The sequence below is a fragment of the Euprymna scolopes genome, chromosome 4, assembly GCF_053919585.1.
Source record: "Euprymna scolopes isolate OS-2025 chromosome 4, ASM5391958v1, whole genome shotgun sequence".
Lineage (NCBI taxonomy): Eukaryota > Metazoa > Mollusca > Cephalopoda > Sepiida > Sepiolidae > Euprymna > Euprymna scolopes.
Window position 1 is genome coordinate 97,048,150 of NC_136485.1, and position 16,988 is coordinate 97,065,137.

Consider the following 16,988-nt stretch of genomic DNA (forward strand, 5'->3'; position numbering starts at 1 on the left):
GGGTGCGATAGAACGCCTACCGAAACGACGAGAACGTCGCCAGAACAGCAGTAGCACTACAGATATTTAATTTTTTATTTACAATTTGGGAAAATGACCAAACCAACAATAAAGAATGGGATGAAGGTTGCTTTTGCCAGCATTGTAAATTTTTTAAAAATTTGTATTTATTCACTTTTCTCCCAACGCGGGCAATAATTAATTTTAATTATTTAATAAAATTTTAATAATTAAATAATTATTTTTATGCCAAAAGACGCGACTACATAATTTGTTAAAAACAAAAACCACAAAATGTAAAGTTTTTTTATAAATTGTATAATTATTTAATTAAATTTTAGAATTATTTTTGTTCCTTAATTAAAAATATACCGCACAAAACAATTTTGTAGTTACAAAATTGTTTTATTGAAATTCTTTTTTCTTATGCAGACTTTTTTTGCAGATGAAAATAAATTTATACCCATTATACTTATTTTGCAGATGAAAATATATTTACATTTATAATTTATTTTAAAGAAGCATTGTTGATGTCACAGGACATGGAGAAGCAATGTAAATGTCGTCTGTCGTTTATCGCCATTTGTACATAAATGTCGTCTGTCGTTTATTCGCCATTTGTACATTCAGAATTCAAAATAATACAACTTTCAACAAATCCCTTAAACATTGACAGGTTTAATTAGTTTTTCCCAAGATTGATTTTAATTGTTCTTTAACAATATCAGCACGTTGAACAATTTCAGCACGTTTGATATTCCGGACGCAACAAAAGCATACCAAATAAATTGGTAAAGGACAAAACATCAGGAAAATCTTGTTGTGAAACAATCGCATTCGGGACGATCACGCAGTTTTTGATTGCCGCGAACTGCCAGTACTGGTCGTATGTTGGCTCACGTCAACCCCGAGCATCATTATTCGCCATTTGTACATTCAGAATTTAAAATAAGTTTCCTCAAACATTGACAGTTTTAATTAGTTTTTCCCAAGAGCCCCGCTGCCAAACGGATTTTAATTGTTCTTGGAACATTATCAGCACGTTGAACAATTTCAGCACGTTCGATATTCCGGACGCAACAATAGCATACCAAATAAGTTGGTAAAGGACAGCAACCACAAAACATCAGGAAAATCTTGTTGTTAAACAATATAAAACACTTCACTCCCTCGCATTCGGGACGATCACGCATTTTTTGATTGCCGCGAACTGCTAGGACAGGTCGTATGTTGGCTCACGTCAACCCCGAGCGCGAATAACTGACAACGTGGGGCCGAATGGACTAGGCCAAATTGGACACCTTCCGTCAAGACTGGACCATGACACTGATCGTGGACTGTCCAAAATATCAACCACCATAGCTCCGGCTAAAATTCCAGCAGAAGCCCACGCTCCAGCCACAGCCCCAGCCCGACAGTACCCGACAAGCAGGCATCCTCTTTCTCAAACAAGATTACGAGGAAGCGATCAGCAACAGTCACAAAACCAACCAATCAGGTTTTCGATGAAACAAAATAACCAATCAATAGCAAAACAACCAATCAGGTTTTCGATAAGATGGACCATCGGAGGCCACCCGATTTAATCCAGACTTCCGCAAGTAAATCTCTGTACTGTATGAACCGGCCCCCTCCTGTCCACCAGAACCGTTTCACGCAACCCATCAGCTAATATAAGACACCAACACACAAAAACGTTTTCTAGCACTCCCTCCTCCCCAGACCAACGCCACGAGTCCGCACGCAGAGAACGAAAAAACGTCCTTTTCTTTGCGAACGTTCCCTTGATGGTCAACACGGATGCTTTAGGGAGCATCCCTCTTTAATCTTTATGGACACCCCTCCTTAAACTCAGGGCACTTAAACTCATATTCCCCCTGGCCAAGGATTTACTCACTGGAATCCTTGGACAGGCCTACCACGTCCTCACCCCGACTATGGCTTTAATCTTGTCTAGCAAGTGATGGTTCTGATGAGCGACCAACTACGATCGTAGTTGGTCGCTCAGCATAGGTCGGATTGTCGGATTGTCGTCGATGTTGCTAGTCGGATTGTCGTCGATGTTGCTGTTGTGTGTTTCAGATAGTCACAACTAATTCTGCTGTCTTTCGACGGATGGTTGATCCGGAGAGGGTAGTCTAAATGGGTGATTGGAATGTCCCTGGGACATTCCAATCGGTGTGGTGTGGCTTCGTGTGACCTGTCGACAGATTTAACCTGGATCACCTTCACTTCACAAGAGGCGATCTTGCCCCAAGTTTAAACGGTTCAGTTATGGCCCGTCAGTACTCTAGGCCTAAACTGGTTCGACAGCACCTTGTTGGATCTGGAGCTACCGGTTGAAGGAGATAATCCAATGCTGGGTTAGTCTCAGCTCCCGCCTCACGCTAGATAAGGCCAAGAAGCAGAATAGGCTGACCCGGGCGCTCAAGGTCGGTACAAGGCTAGGCTAATGAAAGTCTCGAACGAATGTAGACGCTGTTGAAGGGTGGGAGATTTGTGAGTGGAGCGCTTCAGGGTCTTCAGTTTGGCAGCTATTTGTCCGACTCGCTCCGCCTCACGTGATGGTATTGTTGCGGAACATGAGATCATTACTGCATTGAAGCAACAAGTCTCCGAGGCCTCCGACTACTACTTGTCTTCCTCCCCACCATGCCGAGATTTAAACGATTTGACTCTGCTAAACACAGATGGTTGCAATCGGTTGCAGGTTGATCGAACCAGACCAGTTAATGAAGATCGATTCAAGACAATCTTCATCTGATATATATGATCATATGGGGGACAGAAGACGACGCCAAGGCCGCGCTGGTCAGTTTGGATCAGTCCAAGGTTTTCGATAGGGTGGATCGTCGGTTCCTTGGATGCAAATCAACGGTAAGCTGTCCTGCAAATCAACGGTAAGCTGTCGGAGTCCTGGTCGGTGCGACAGGTTTGTCCGCTCGCCTCTCTTGTGTATGTCCTATTGTACGAACCTGTCTTTCGCAATTTAAGGGACAAGTCAACTACATCTGTCCCTGGACCGGAATAAATTCGCTTCAGTGGTCGCGATGTAATTTTTGGTCAATGTCGTCATATCAGACAGTTGCTTTCATTTTGAGACGAGACACTCGACGAGACGAGGAGCTATTTTTCCCCAAAGTTACCTAACTAAACAAGCAAACAAGGACCTCATAAAAAACTGTCCCGTAGAAAATGTGAACTGCTGAATTGCTTACGTTGTCGTCATAAACACTCAGACAAAATGTGAACTACACGCCATTCGTGTGGGCAGAGGTCAATTCACTTCTTACTTAAATAAATTCAAACATCTTTCAGTAACTCATTCTGGCTGGCCAAGCGTGTCATGTTTTTCTGGCTGGCATGTTTTTTTTTACATTTTATTTTCCAACTTCGCCTCAGGGCTTCGGATGTGATCCTACCAACAGCTGACAATGCTGGACAATCGGTTGATCGCACAATTGTATATTTGATAACGGAAAGACCGCGTTGATCAGTTTTTGATCGGACGGCGCTCATGCGCCTTACAGTTTGCGATAGTAATCCGATAGTAAAGCTGGCGGAGTCAAAGGTGAAGCTGATGGGATGTCCTGACCTGGCGCCCAATATCGAAATTTTCCGTTACCTGGCGACTTTGTCCGGGATGCACTGCCCCATCTTTGAGGAAGTGGGTGCCTCCGACGGGGCGTCAAGTTTGGATTACCACGGTACAGAAAAATCGATAGAAAATTAAAGAGGCTCTGAGATCCGGTCCCCCGATTGTTTTGTCAGAATTCTTGTCACCTCGGAGGTCACCCATATTTTTTTGTCACCCCATATTTTTTATGCGGAAACACGGAGGCGATCTAACTACTTTTTTTTTTTCTAATGAATTGAAAAAAAAAAAAAAATGCCTGTGTCAACGTTGGAGACTTTTCATTAACCTGGCCCCGAATAACGTTATAGAGATAATAAAATAACGTTATAGAGATAATAAAATAGATACATCTTACAAATCCTCGACGTTCGTACATAAATTAGTGTAACACGATCGCGCACGCGAATTAGTCCAAATTAGTGCCTCCAACACGATGGCGCACGCCACCGAGTATTGCAAATTCGCACGGCTCAACTTTCGGAGCAGGGGCAACAAAATCACAGCTTTCATCTAGTCAATCCACTATGATTGTGCGTAGATGTTCAACAAGCTCACCGATACAAACCTGCAGCCGATTTGATCCAACATGCCCGTCGTTTGACTTGAGCAAACATGTCCGGGCGATCTTTCACAATTTCAGCTCAGTAAAAACTTTCCACTTCGTCACCCGGCCCTCGCCACCAGCCGCTCCAGCCGCCTCAAGGACGAAATGTTCTGGAAAACCCTCGCCTAGAAATGTTCTGGAAAACTCCAGGCCTAGAAATTTCATGACACGCTTCATTCTAAGACGACTAACCCTCCCGGCTTTGTTTCTGTTCTTGGCGTTATATCGATGCGCTTTTGGCAGAGCCAGCAGTGCGGACAACGGCCCTCCGCCACCCTTATGCGTGCGTCCTGGAATCTCCAGCCTCCATTACTTTGGACATGGACCTCACAAACGAGAACGTTTGTGAGGTCCATGTCCAACTTTGGCGACAAAAAGAAAAAGAGAGAAAGTGTTCTCCCCGCGAGAAACAGACAAAGTGAGGGTGCGCTACCCAAAATTTGACGGAGAAAGTTTGTTAGTTTAAAAAATGATCCGAATCCGATTGCCTATTCTGTTAGGATGTTTTGGATATGACAAAAACCGCTGAATGAAGAAGGAAAAGAAATGCGTCCCGTGAATCGCAGCCACATCCACTCCAGGTCGTGTTGGTTTTTCATATACAATGCTGCCGAAGTCGAATGGATAAATTAATTTTTATGGCCAACATTGTTTTAACAGTTTATCATTTTCTTTTGTTGCTGCCTCGATGTTTTGGTTGGTGTCTTCCAATTTTGTCTAAGGCCATATTAGAGCTGGGGTTGGTGTCAGGGTTGCATGTGACTTGGCAGAACCAGCAGTGTGAACGACGGCCCTCATGCGTGCGACCTTGCTCTTGCTTCATTTTGGCGTTATCTAAAACGAGTCGCTGGGAATACTTCATGGCGGATCTAATTTTGTTCTTTGCTTTTTGAATTAATTCTATTAGCTTCTCTGAGCCTATTTCCAGACCATTATGATCTGTCTGCCAAGTGAACGTGGAAAGTCTCTCCCGCACCATTGAAGAATGAGCGCATAAACCGCAACATCGGCAACATCGTGGGTTGCTAAGAAAACCTCAAGCACCATCTGTGGAAACGAAATGCGTCCCCTGAACATCCCAAGGTCGTTTGTGAGGTCGAAGCTTTATGCCCTATTTTCATGGGGTTCCCTTTTAAAAATAACCGTGGGGGAGCAAAACGCCAAAAACAAATGTTTCCAATTCCCCCGCGAGAAAGACAGACAAAGGAGGGTGCGGATAGAACGCCTACCCAAACATACGTGTTTCCCGCGCGCGGTTCTATGGTTTCTTTCAAGAATAAGAGGAAAGTGGAAAGACCCCCCCAGCCTCCAAAAACAATTTTTTCTTTTGCCCCCTCCACCTCGTTCTGCTCGAAATTCAACGTAGTTTGGAGGAAATTAAATCAAACACTAACACTTCCACGCCCTCACCGCCAATTTTTTCGGTTCTCCCTATTCGCGAAACCCTTTACAAACCAGTGAAACGAATGGTCAAGCATTTTAGATAGGGTTTTTTTTTTCCCCCAAATTTATTAATATTGTTATCTTTTTTGTATTTTTTGCACATACAAAGACCGAGAGAAAAATCATTTAAAATTTACAAGAGACCTTTTTAAGTTGGCCCTTTTTGTTCATTTTTCCAAAAAATTTTTTTCATGTGAATAAAAAATTTAATATAAATATATATTTAAAAAAGTTAGCTGTTCTCGGGACTGAAAATACTTTCTTTTCTTAGCTTTAGTTTGTTTTCTCCTCTCCTCAACTTCGCTGCTCTTCCCAGTGGATTGAGCAGACCGGGCTCTCTTTTGGTGTTGTTTGCAGCGTGTGTTTCGTTTCTCTCCTAATTGCGACATGGCACCACTGCTCTCCCCCCCTTGCGGACTAATCCGACATCCACTTTCTCTCTCCACTTTCCATGCATTTTCTTTTCTCCCCTGCCAGTGCAGTTTTTTCCGCACGATGCCGGGAAAAAGGCGTACTGAGTACTCCTCATCCATGATGGATGAAGAGGAGGAGGGCCAGGAGAAAGAATTCTCTCCCTGGTCAATCGTGTCGACAAAGACACCATGGCGGAACATACCGGTCATGCAGGAGAAGTTTCGCCATGTGGGACATCCTGCTCAAAGAAGAAGAGGCAAAACCAGAAATATTTTGCTCCAGCCTAAATGATCGGAATGGTGCCATAATGAGCCAGTACAGTTACGTGGAAGCAGTCGTCCCATCAACGCAACATGATTACAAAGTCCGAATGGACTAGGCCAAATTTGACACTTTCCGGCCCTGCTCAAGTTTGGGGACTGGACCATGACACTGATCATGACACTGATCGTGCACTATGGGACTGTCCAAAATATCAACCACCATAGCTCCGGCCAAAACTCCAGCAGAAGCCCAAGCTCCAACACAAATCACAGCCCCAGCCATAGTAAACGCCGGTCCAATAGCAGAAGCAGGTTGGGTGACAACAAAAACTTGCCCAAGCCAATAGTGACCAAAACCCAACCCGACAGTACACTGATGGACAAGCAGGTATCCTCTTCCTCAAACAAGATTCCGAGGAAGAGATCATGTCGGACAGCAAACAGTCAACAAAAAGACACCCCCACCCAATACAATAGCAAAACCACCAATCAGGTTTTCGATAGGGTGGACCATCGGTTCCTTGGAGGCCACCCGATTTAATCCAGACTCAGCAAGTGAATCTCTGTACCGGCCCCCTCCTGTCTAAGCTCCCCCAGAACAGTTTCACGCAAATAAGGTAGACAAAAACCTTACCAACGCCACGAGTCCGCACGGAGAGAACGAAAAAACGAAAAAACGTCCTTTGCGAACGTTCCCTTGATGACATTAGGGTCAACAAGGATGCTTTGGCTATGATAGATGCAGGTCAGCAGCTGGTGGATAGGGAGCATCCCTCTTTATATTTTACCCCTCCTTAAACTCATTTTCTCCCTGGACGTGGCCAAGGACTTACTCACTGGAATCCTTGGACAGGCCTCACCCCGACTATGGCTTTAATCTTGGCTAGTAAGGGGCCTCAGATGTCGTGAAGGGCCTCAGATGTCGAAGCAAGGCAAGCATTTTATTTGTGACGGGGATTGTCAGGTGCTGATGAGCGACCAACTACGATGTTCACTCAGCATAGGTAATGGAATCTTCTTGCTAGTAAATCGCACGGATTGTCGTCGATGTTGCTGTTGTGTGTTTCATTTCAGATAGTCACACTGCTGTCTTTCGACGGATGGAGGGATCCGGAGAGGGTAGTTTAAATGGGTCGGTGTGGTGTGGCTTCGTAGGACCTGCGACAGATTTCGCCTGGATCACCTTCACTTACTTGTTAGTTAGAAGAGGCGATCTTGCCCCAAGTTCAGACGGGCCATAAACTAGTTATGGCCCGTCTGTACTTGAGCTCTAGGCCTAAACTGGCCGGATACTGGAAGTTCAACAGCACCTTGTTGGATCTGGAGCTACCGGTTGAAGGTCACAGAGATAATCCAATGGTGGGTTAGTCTCAAGGCTAGTACAGCTCCCGCCTCACGCTAAATAAGGCCAAGAAGGCTGACCCGGGCGCTCAAGGGCTAGGCTAATGAAAGTCTCGAACGAGGCTGTTGATGTAGACGCATAAGGAAGGGCGGGAGATTTGTGAGGGGTTTCGAAAGCATCTACCGGAGCGCTTCAGGGTCTTCAGTTTGGCAGCTATTTGTCCGACTCGCTCCGCCTCACGTGATGCGGAACATGAGATCATTACTGCATTGAAGCAACAAGTCTCCGAGGCCTGCGTCTGAAGTGCAAGTGACCACATTGCCGAGGCATGGTGGGGAGGAAGATTTAAACACAGATTTTGGCCATGGTTGCAATCGGTTGCAGGTTGATCGAACCAGACCAGTGAAGGGGAGATCGATTCAAGACAATCTTCATCTGATACGCATGATCATATGGGGGACAGAAGACGACGCCAAGGCCGCGCTGATCAGTCCAAGGGTGGACCATCGGTTCCTTGGATCTGTGCTGGAGGCCACCCGATTTAATCCAGACTTCCGCAAGTGAATCTCTGACAGGCCGACAGTAACGGTGCAAATCAACGGTAAGCTGTCGGAGTCTTTTGCCAGGAGACATCCTGGTCGGTGCGACAGGTTTGTCCGCTCGCCTCTCTTGTGTATGTTGGAACCTGTTTTTCGCAATTTCAAGGACGAGTCAACTACATCGGTGGTCTCTAGAACGCGATGTAATTTTTGGTCAATGTCGGCTTACCGTCGTCATATCAGACAGTTGCTTTCATTTCGAAAAACAAACGAACAAGGACCTCATTAAAAACTGTCCCGCAGAAAATGTGAACTGCTGAATAGCTATTGCTTACGTTGTCTTCATAACGCCTTCCGTGTGGGCACCTGTCAATTCACTTCTTACTAAAATAAATTCAAACATCTTTCAGTAACTCATTCTGGCTGGCCAAGCGTGTCATGTTTTTTTTCACATTTTATTTTCCAACTTCGCCAACTTATCAAAATGTTTTTTTTAGCGGGGTTCTTTTTGATTTAAGAGCACCTCATAACACCCGGGAAACTCCGCTAGTACTGAATAAAACAAACTCATGTTGTGTATGTTTGTTTAACAATGACGTGCGTTGGCAGTCAACCGGTTTCAGGGTCATTATTCCATACTTCGCCCCAGAATATCTCCTGTTGAGAAAAACTCCCATGATTAGTTTCTTAAGGTAAACATCGACATACATATATATATACAAACATATACATATATATATACAAACATATACATATATATATACAAACATATACATATATATATACAAACATATATATATATATACAAACATATACATATATATACAAATATATATATTATATATATATATATCCAAATATATATATACATATATACAATATATATATATACATAAATACATATATACAAACATGTATATATACAAATATATATATATACAAATATATATATACATATATACAAATATATATATACATATATACAAATATATATATACAAATATATATATACATATATACAAATATATATATACATATATATATATATATATACAAATATATATATACATATATATATATATATACAAATATATATATACATATATACAAACATATAAATATATACAAACATATATATATATATACAAACATATATATATATATATATACAAACATATATATATATATATACAAACATATATATATATATATACAAACATATATATATATACAAACATATATATATATACAAACATATATATATATATACAAACACACACATATATATATATATATATATATACAAACATATATATATATATACAAACATATATATACAAACATATATATACAAACATATATATATATGTATATATATATATACAAACATAAATATACATATATACAAACATATATATACATATATATATATACATATATGTATATATATATATACAAACATAAATATATATTTATATATATATAAACATATATATATATATATATACACAAACATATATATATATATACAAACATATATATATATATATATACAAACATATATATACAAACATATATATATACAAACATATATATATATATATACAAACATATATATATATATACAAACATATATATATATATACAAACATATATATATATATATATACAAACATATATATATATACAAACATATATATATATATATATATATACAAACATATATATATTTATATATATATACAAACATATATATATTTATATATATATACAAACATATATATATTTATATATATATACAAACATATATATAAACGAACTTTTTTTTAATTGATTTTTTTAAAACTCTCCTCATGATTTTATAGCAAAAAATGGTGAATTTATAAAAATATTAGTGAATTCTATGATATACATATTCTTTGAATGAACTCAAATTTTTCGTTATCACATTTGATGAAAAATGTAGTCCCATTTTGGCAATGCGTCTGACCAATGATGCTTTTGAACCTGCGACCAGCACTGCGATGTCATCAGCATCAGCCTGGGCATAAATATTCCTATTTTTAAACTCCTTTAAAAGAGGATTCAGCATACAGTTCCATAGTAAAGGTGATAAAATTCTACTTTGGGGGTTTCATTTAACTACTTCCCTTTTAACAGTTGCCCTCAGTAGTTCTACTTGAACTGTTCTGTGCCTCACCATATACTCAATCCATCGGATGAGTACTGGTGGCACATTGAGTTCTCGTAGCGACTTGAACATACTACTGAAGGGTATGTTGTCAAAAGCTCCAACGAGTGCCATCTTCTTTTTGTTAGTTTACGCTCTATACAGATCACGAATGCATGAACCGCAGTCTCGGTAGAGACCCTGGCTCGGAACTACTGTGATTGAATGATAAATATTGCATAAATGTGTGTTTGAGAGCTTATTTTTTTTGACAATCATTAATAAATATTATAAATTTATATATTAATACAATAGCAATGCCTGGAAAAATCATGGATTATATGGAAAAATGCGCGCATGAAAAGTAATATTCTTAAGATTTTATTAAACCTGGAAAAGTAAAGGACAAGAAATTCAACCTGGAAAAGTTATATATATTCTAGTAAAGTAAAAAGTAAGAATTTTTTAGACTTTATTGCAGCTAAAAATACAATTTGAATATTGATAAATATTTTATTTATTATTTGCATATGTTGTTGTTTATTGTTGAGTTAGAAAGAATTAAATGATCATAATTATGATATAATAAAATTATTAATTTTTATGTAAATTATAAAATTATTAATTCCATCTACTAACTAACTAACTAATGAATTAATTTTATTCAAACAATTTTCACTACATAAATATATGCAAATAATAGGGGGGAAATAAGTTCAATCCAGCGACTGACACTCTTTCTAACTCAACAATAAACTACAACATATATTTATCAATATTCAAATTGTATTTTTAGCTGCAATATTTTAAGTCTAAAAAATTCTTATTTTTTACTTTACTAGAATATCTTGTTCTTTACTTTTCCAGGTTGAATTTCTTGTCCTTTACTTTTCCAGGTTTAATAAAATCTTAAGAATATTACTTTTCATGCGCGCATTTTTCCATATAATATATATACAAAAATCTGTAAACCAAACAATTTAAAAAGAAACAAAGAGATAAATTCTAAATTCTTTATTTAAAAACGTTCACAACAGAAAAAAGTTATCTGATCTGATTTATTTGTTATAATTGTAATAATAATATTTATGTTTCTTTTCATGTAACATTTTTGTTGGTGTAACTTCTAGTAGAGAAGAATAAAAAAAAGACAAAGATTACAAACAACAACAAATTAATAATCATGCATCATGCTTTAAGGGTGGACTGTGTTTTAAAACAGAGCCAGGCAGCATCATTTATCGAGTCGACCCTTTATTGATTTGCAAGTTGATTATTCGTATAATGGACAAAATAATCTATTTTGTCTAACACCAGGATAAGCCAGTTTTCACTATTTTTTTCAGTGGGTTTTTTAACCAACCATTTGTTTTCAGCCAAATGATTTTTTAAACCAACCATTTGTTTTCAGCGAAATGATTTTAAAAAAAAGAAATGGTTTAAAAACCAACCATGCTCACATTAAACATTGTGAACAATATTATATTCGAATTAAACATCTAAAAATCTATAAGAAGACAGTAGCATTGACTTGTGTGAAACTGCATGCATATCTAAATTCACAATTATTTAACATATTTTTCAGTATATTCATTAGGTAAGATAGTAATATCAAAATTGAATTATAGACTATTTTGTAATTTGATATGATTGGGGCACATGAAAAAATGAGTTTTCTTTTGGTTTGGGAGAATTGACATTATTTTTTTAAATTTTAATTCAAGCAATAAACTACTTTCAAATTTCAAAGTGAACACAGCTATTTTTTAATCTCTTAATTTAAGGTAAATATTCCAATGTATATTTACGATATTGTGACCCCTAAAAAATCAATAATTATCAAGTATTATGGTTTATCTGTGTTTAGTAAAACATACGAATTTCCATGTTCCCCGGTTATATAAAAACAAACAAATATATCTATAAAATGAATGAAGGCGCATTTTGAATACCGGTGCAGAGTTAAAACTTTTAATGCATGCATTTAATTTCTAATGTATTGACAAAGAAGAATTGCATTTCCATGAACTGAAAAATTGCACAAGTTTAGTTTATACTATGTATTACAATGTATTTAAGTTAGAAAATACTTTATCATCACATTTGATGTAATTTCAAGTTAGGTTTGTAAGAGGAGCTTGCTAAGATTTTAAGTTCAAGTAGTGTTTTGAGAATTCACATCCATTTATAATGGATTTAATCTAAATTTAAAATTTAACCTTATGTTAAAGAAAGGCTGTTTGCATTAAACAGAATGAAAAATTGGATTTTGAACCTGAATTCATTTAATCTCCATTCATTTAATCTGTACTCCCTCTTTCTAGCTTTCTATCATATATTTATTGAATATTTTTTGTGTTATTTCTTACATTTGTAATACTTTTATCTTTTCTTCATAAAATATACCAAATTACATTTGTAATACTTTTTTTATCTTTTCCTCATGAAGTATACCAAATTTTGTCTTTAGTAAGCAAATGAATTTTTTAAAATAAGAACTTTTTATTTTATTTGTATTTTGCTGTTGTTTTACTGAATTTACAGAAATTAGATTCTTGAAAAAGTTAATATAATGAATAATTTGAAAGAAGTTAACATAATGAAATAATTTGATCTTTTTTTTTGTTAATTGGAAAAATTGTTAAAAAGTAATGAAAATTGTTAAAGAATAATGAAATTCCATTTTTAGTGATGAAATGATTCTGATTTATTTCCAAGGATCATTCGATTTTATGCAAAGAAATTTTAGATTTCTTGCAATTAAGAAATCTAAATCTGAAGCAAAATCTAAATCTGAAGCAATTTTAAACTTAGTTATATGTCACCAAATTTGTAAAATGAAAAAAATTGTATAGATTTATTGATTTAGGAAATTTCATTCAATATTTTGAATACTAAAATCCTTTCCTGAGAGTTCAGTTAAAACATATTCAGAAAGTTCAGCTGTTGAAATGCTGCTGCAAAGAGAATCCAAATCGAACAATGTAAATAATGATGACTTTCTTCTCAGGAAAATTAATATTGAGAATTGTTGATCTTTTGAAAAATAAACACACATTTACATTTTGAATCACATTTTTTTGGGCACAATTTGTTAGCCAAAAATGTTGAGCAAAAAGGAATTTTTTTTATCACAGATAATCATCACTTTTTATTTTCAAGTATAAATAAAGAAAATAGTGAGTTTTTGGTTTAATCATGCAACTTTTCAACATTGAAACGTTATCTTTATTGAAAGTGCAACATATATGTTCTTTTAGAATCAGATTCAGATGAAAAAAAAAATAAAAATCTTGAAAAGTGTGTGTCTTGAGGATATGATATTTGTTATTTATTGGTTTTCTTCGCTTTATTCAATTTCCATGTAGTATTCAAAACATAAAAAACAAACAATTTTTATGGTCACCCCAAAATGTAAAAGAGGTTGGTGATCAACATTTTTTATTAATTACTTGTGTTATATTTTTTTTCTTCTGTTGAAAAAATCTGTCAGAGTTTTGCAGACTTATCATCTTTGCAAAACTCTGACAGATTTTTTCTCACTTCATCATATCCTGTAAAAAATGCAGATAACACATAGTTGCTTTCTTCAGCAACATTTTATTAATTATAAAATTACATATACTTATGTTTGTGTCCATTTTATGTCTTTGTATTTTGTCAAGAAGTATTCATGTATGTAAATAAAATCCATTTTCATTTATTTATCCATTTATTTATAATTATAATGTTAAGTCTTTGAACCATGTATTGTCTGAGAGGAGTTCCTATCTCCATCCACTCCCCCACTAGTGTTACAGTAACTTGTGTAAATCGCCAGAATCCTGATTATCTGCAGTAATATGTTTTAAAGTGTAGCTATTAGATGTGGTTGACGTTTTGATTAACTGAAGGGTAGATAAATCTGATTGACAGAAAAAACGATTTTAAATTATATTTTACCTACTGACAAGATTTTAATGAATGCCTTAAAAATGCTTTTAATGCCTTAAAAAATTCTTATAAATAGTATTTAGAACCGCTGTGAGGATGGCCCAGTTAAAAGCAACTATTAAGTTGAATAAAATATACTTAACAGTAAACTAGTCATGAACAGAAAATTTTCAAATGACTGGTTCCAAGTAAAGAACCCATTAGAAATATAGGTTGGGTATATCCATTAAGGGGGATATAAATTATATCATTATCACTAGATTTTTTAATAAATTCCACTTCTATTACTTATTCCCAACTCCTCATTGCTCCAAATATGAACAAATTCCTTCTTAGTGACATATCCATCCTTTCATTTTTTCCAGCACATTTCAGATCTATTTGTCAGCAAATTTGCTACAAAAAAGGCATTTCTAGAGTTTTCATAAAATTATTCATCTTTTTTTTTGGTTATGTGATGCCGTGAGAATTTTCATGTTTGCCAAAGTTTAGAAACACAAATGAACCAACATACTTGTCCTTTACCCTTTTTCAAATTATTTTCCTTTTGGCAGTTTTAAAATTCATAATCAATTTGAAACAGTTACCAAGTAAACCATTTTATTTATGGATACATTAAAAAATGGCCACCACATTTATTTGGGGACCTTTTGTAATTTGCAAGTAAAAGAGCAAAAGTCAATTATGGTTCATTTGTGCTTCACCAAAGCATGAATTGCTAAATCTACCCGAGTCAGATCAAATATACATACACACGCACACACATATATATGAAATGAAAACAAGGATGTTGTACTGTTACCACATCTGGGCAAGGTAAGCTGCTAGAAGCAACTTATTCTGCCTTGACAAGGTTCAAAATAGATTTCTCTTTCCTGCAACCTCTTTATATATATATATATATATATATATATATATATATATATATATATATATATATATATATATATCTTTAGATCACAGAGAAGAGATGTTGTGTCTCTGCTTTATTGTTATTTTCATGGCAAGTGCTCATCTGAGCTCCAGCCTATGGTTCCCCCGTCCTGACTTTCACAAAAAACACTCATCTAATTGAAACCACTATCAATAATTTCCTCCACTCTTTATCTGTACCTAAACCTAAACGTAGATTTCATGAACAAAGCTTCTTTCCTAGAACTGCACGCCTGTATAACTCTGTTCTGCTTTTTTGCTTTTGCAATATGGTTGTCTTCAAATACAATGTGAACAAATTCTTGATTAACTTAAGTAATTCAATTCACCAAATTACCACTACTAACGATGATTACATGTTCCCCTTGACCCTCATTAACCCTTATCCTGGTGTGAGAAAAAAAAAATATTATCTATTGCTTTTTTCCTTTATTTTTAGTTAGTCTTCTTATGTTCATCTGTTTTGCAAAACATAAACATAAACTAAAGTATTTTAATACTAATCCTTATTATAAGTGATTAATTAAACACAAGTGTGTGTGCTTGGGAGAGTGGATTGCATGTTCATACCTTTCTCAACAGTATTGGCACAAAAAATAACTACTATATATCCGCCGCTAACATGTGATTATTATTTCCATATTGACAATAACAAACTTACGCCTGCCAAGTTCCAATTTTTTTCAAGAAGAAAACATATTGACTCAATAAAAAAATTGTGATTCAGAAGAATTAAATGAAATTTAACAATGACAAAATGATTTTATTTACAGATAAATTAACATTTTAAATATCTTTTTTAATTTTTTTTAAAAAGTGCTTCTTTTTTTTTTCATTTTCAACAGCCTGTGCAAAGGATTTGTATTTCTGTAATTTAAAATTTTTATCCAATAAAACATATTTACACAAATGTTTTCGCTTGTAAAAGATTCCGGTATAACATTCAATAAACAACCAGTTATTGTTGGATGAACTGCTAATTTTATTCCTTGAATAAATCAAGTGAAAAAAAAAACTCTTTTGTCAATTTAAACCTGATCAGCAAGAGAGAAAGACAGATGTCTTGTAGATTTTTATAGTGTTTATAATACACTTTTTTTTTATTTGTAACTAATATTTTATGTTTGAAACATTTGACATTTTCAGTTCAAACTAAAAGACCATTTCATCAAGAAAAAGGAAAATGAAGTCTCAAATGGAAGGAGTAAAAACAAAGCACTTTTCCAAGGACTAATGCTTAAAATATGAAATTGGATAAATCGCCTGACAGTCTGTTATCAGTAAAGATAGTACACTCGAGTGGAGTGCTTGTTTATAATGTATAGAATTTCAAAATGGCCACCAAAGTTAAGCAGCATTGAGTGTATTTAGATAAATACTAAACAAGTTCAATGTTGCTTAACTTTTGTGATCTGACAATGTGAATTAGCCATAAGCCCCAAACAAAAGAGTAAGATTAATTTTAGTTATTTTGTCTTCTTTTTTATTACATTTAAGATTCTTGATTAAAAAGTAACAAAAAATTGATTAATTAGAACAATTACATGCTTTTTTTAAAAAATATATTTTCCCCCAAAAAGACAACAAATTTATTTTTTCTCTTAATTAAGCCTCGTCATTTATTACTCATTTCTTTATTACAGAATCTCCATGAAATAACGCAGTTTTCATATTTTTCCATAATTTTGTCGTTTATTGTATAATCTTTAG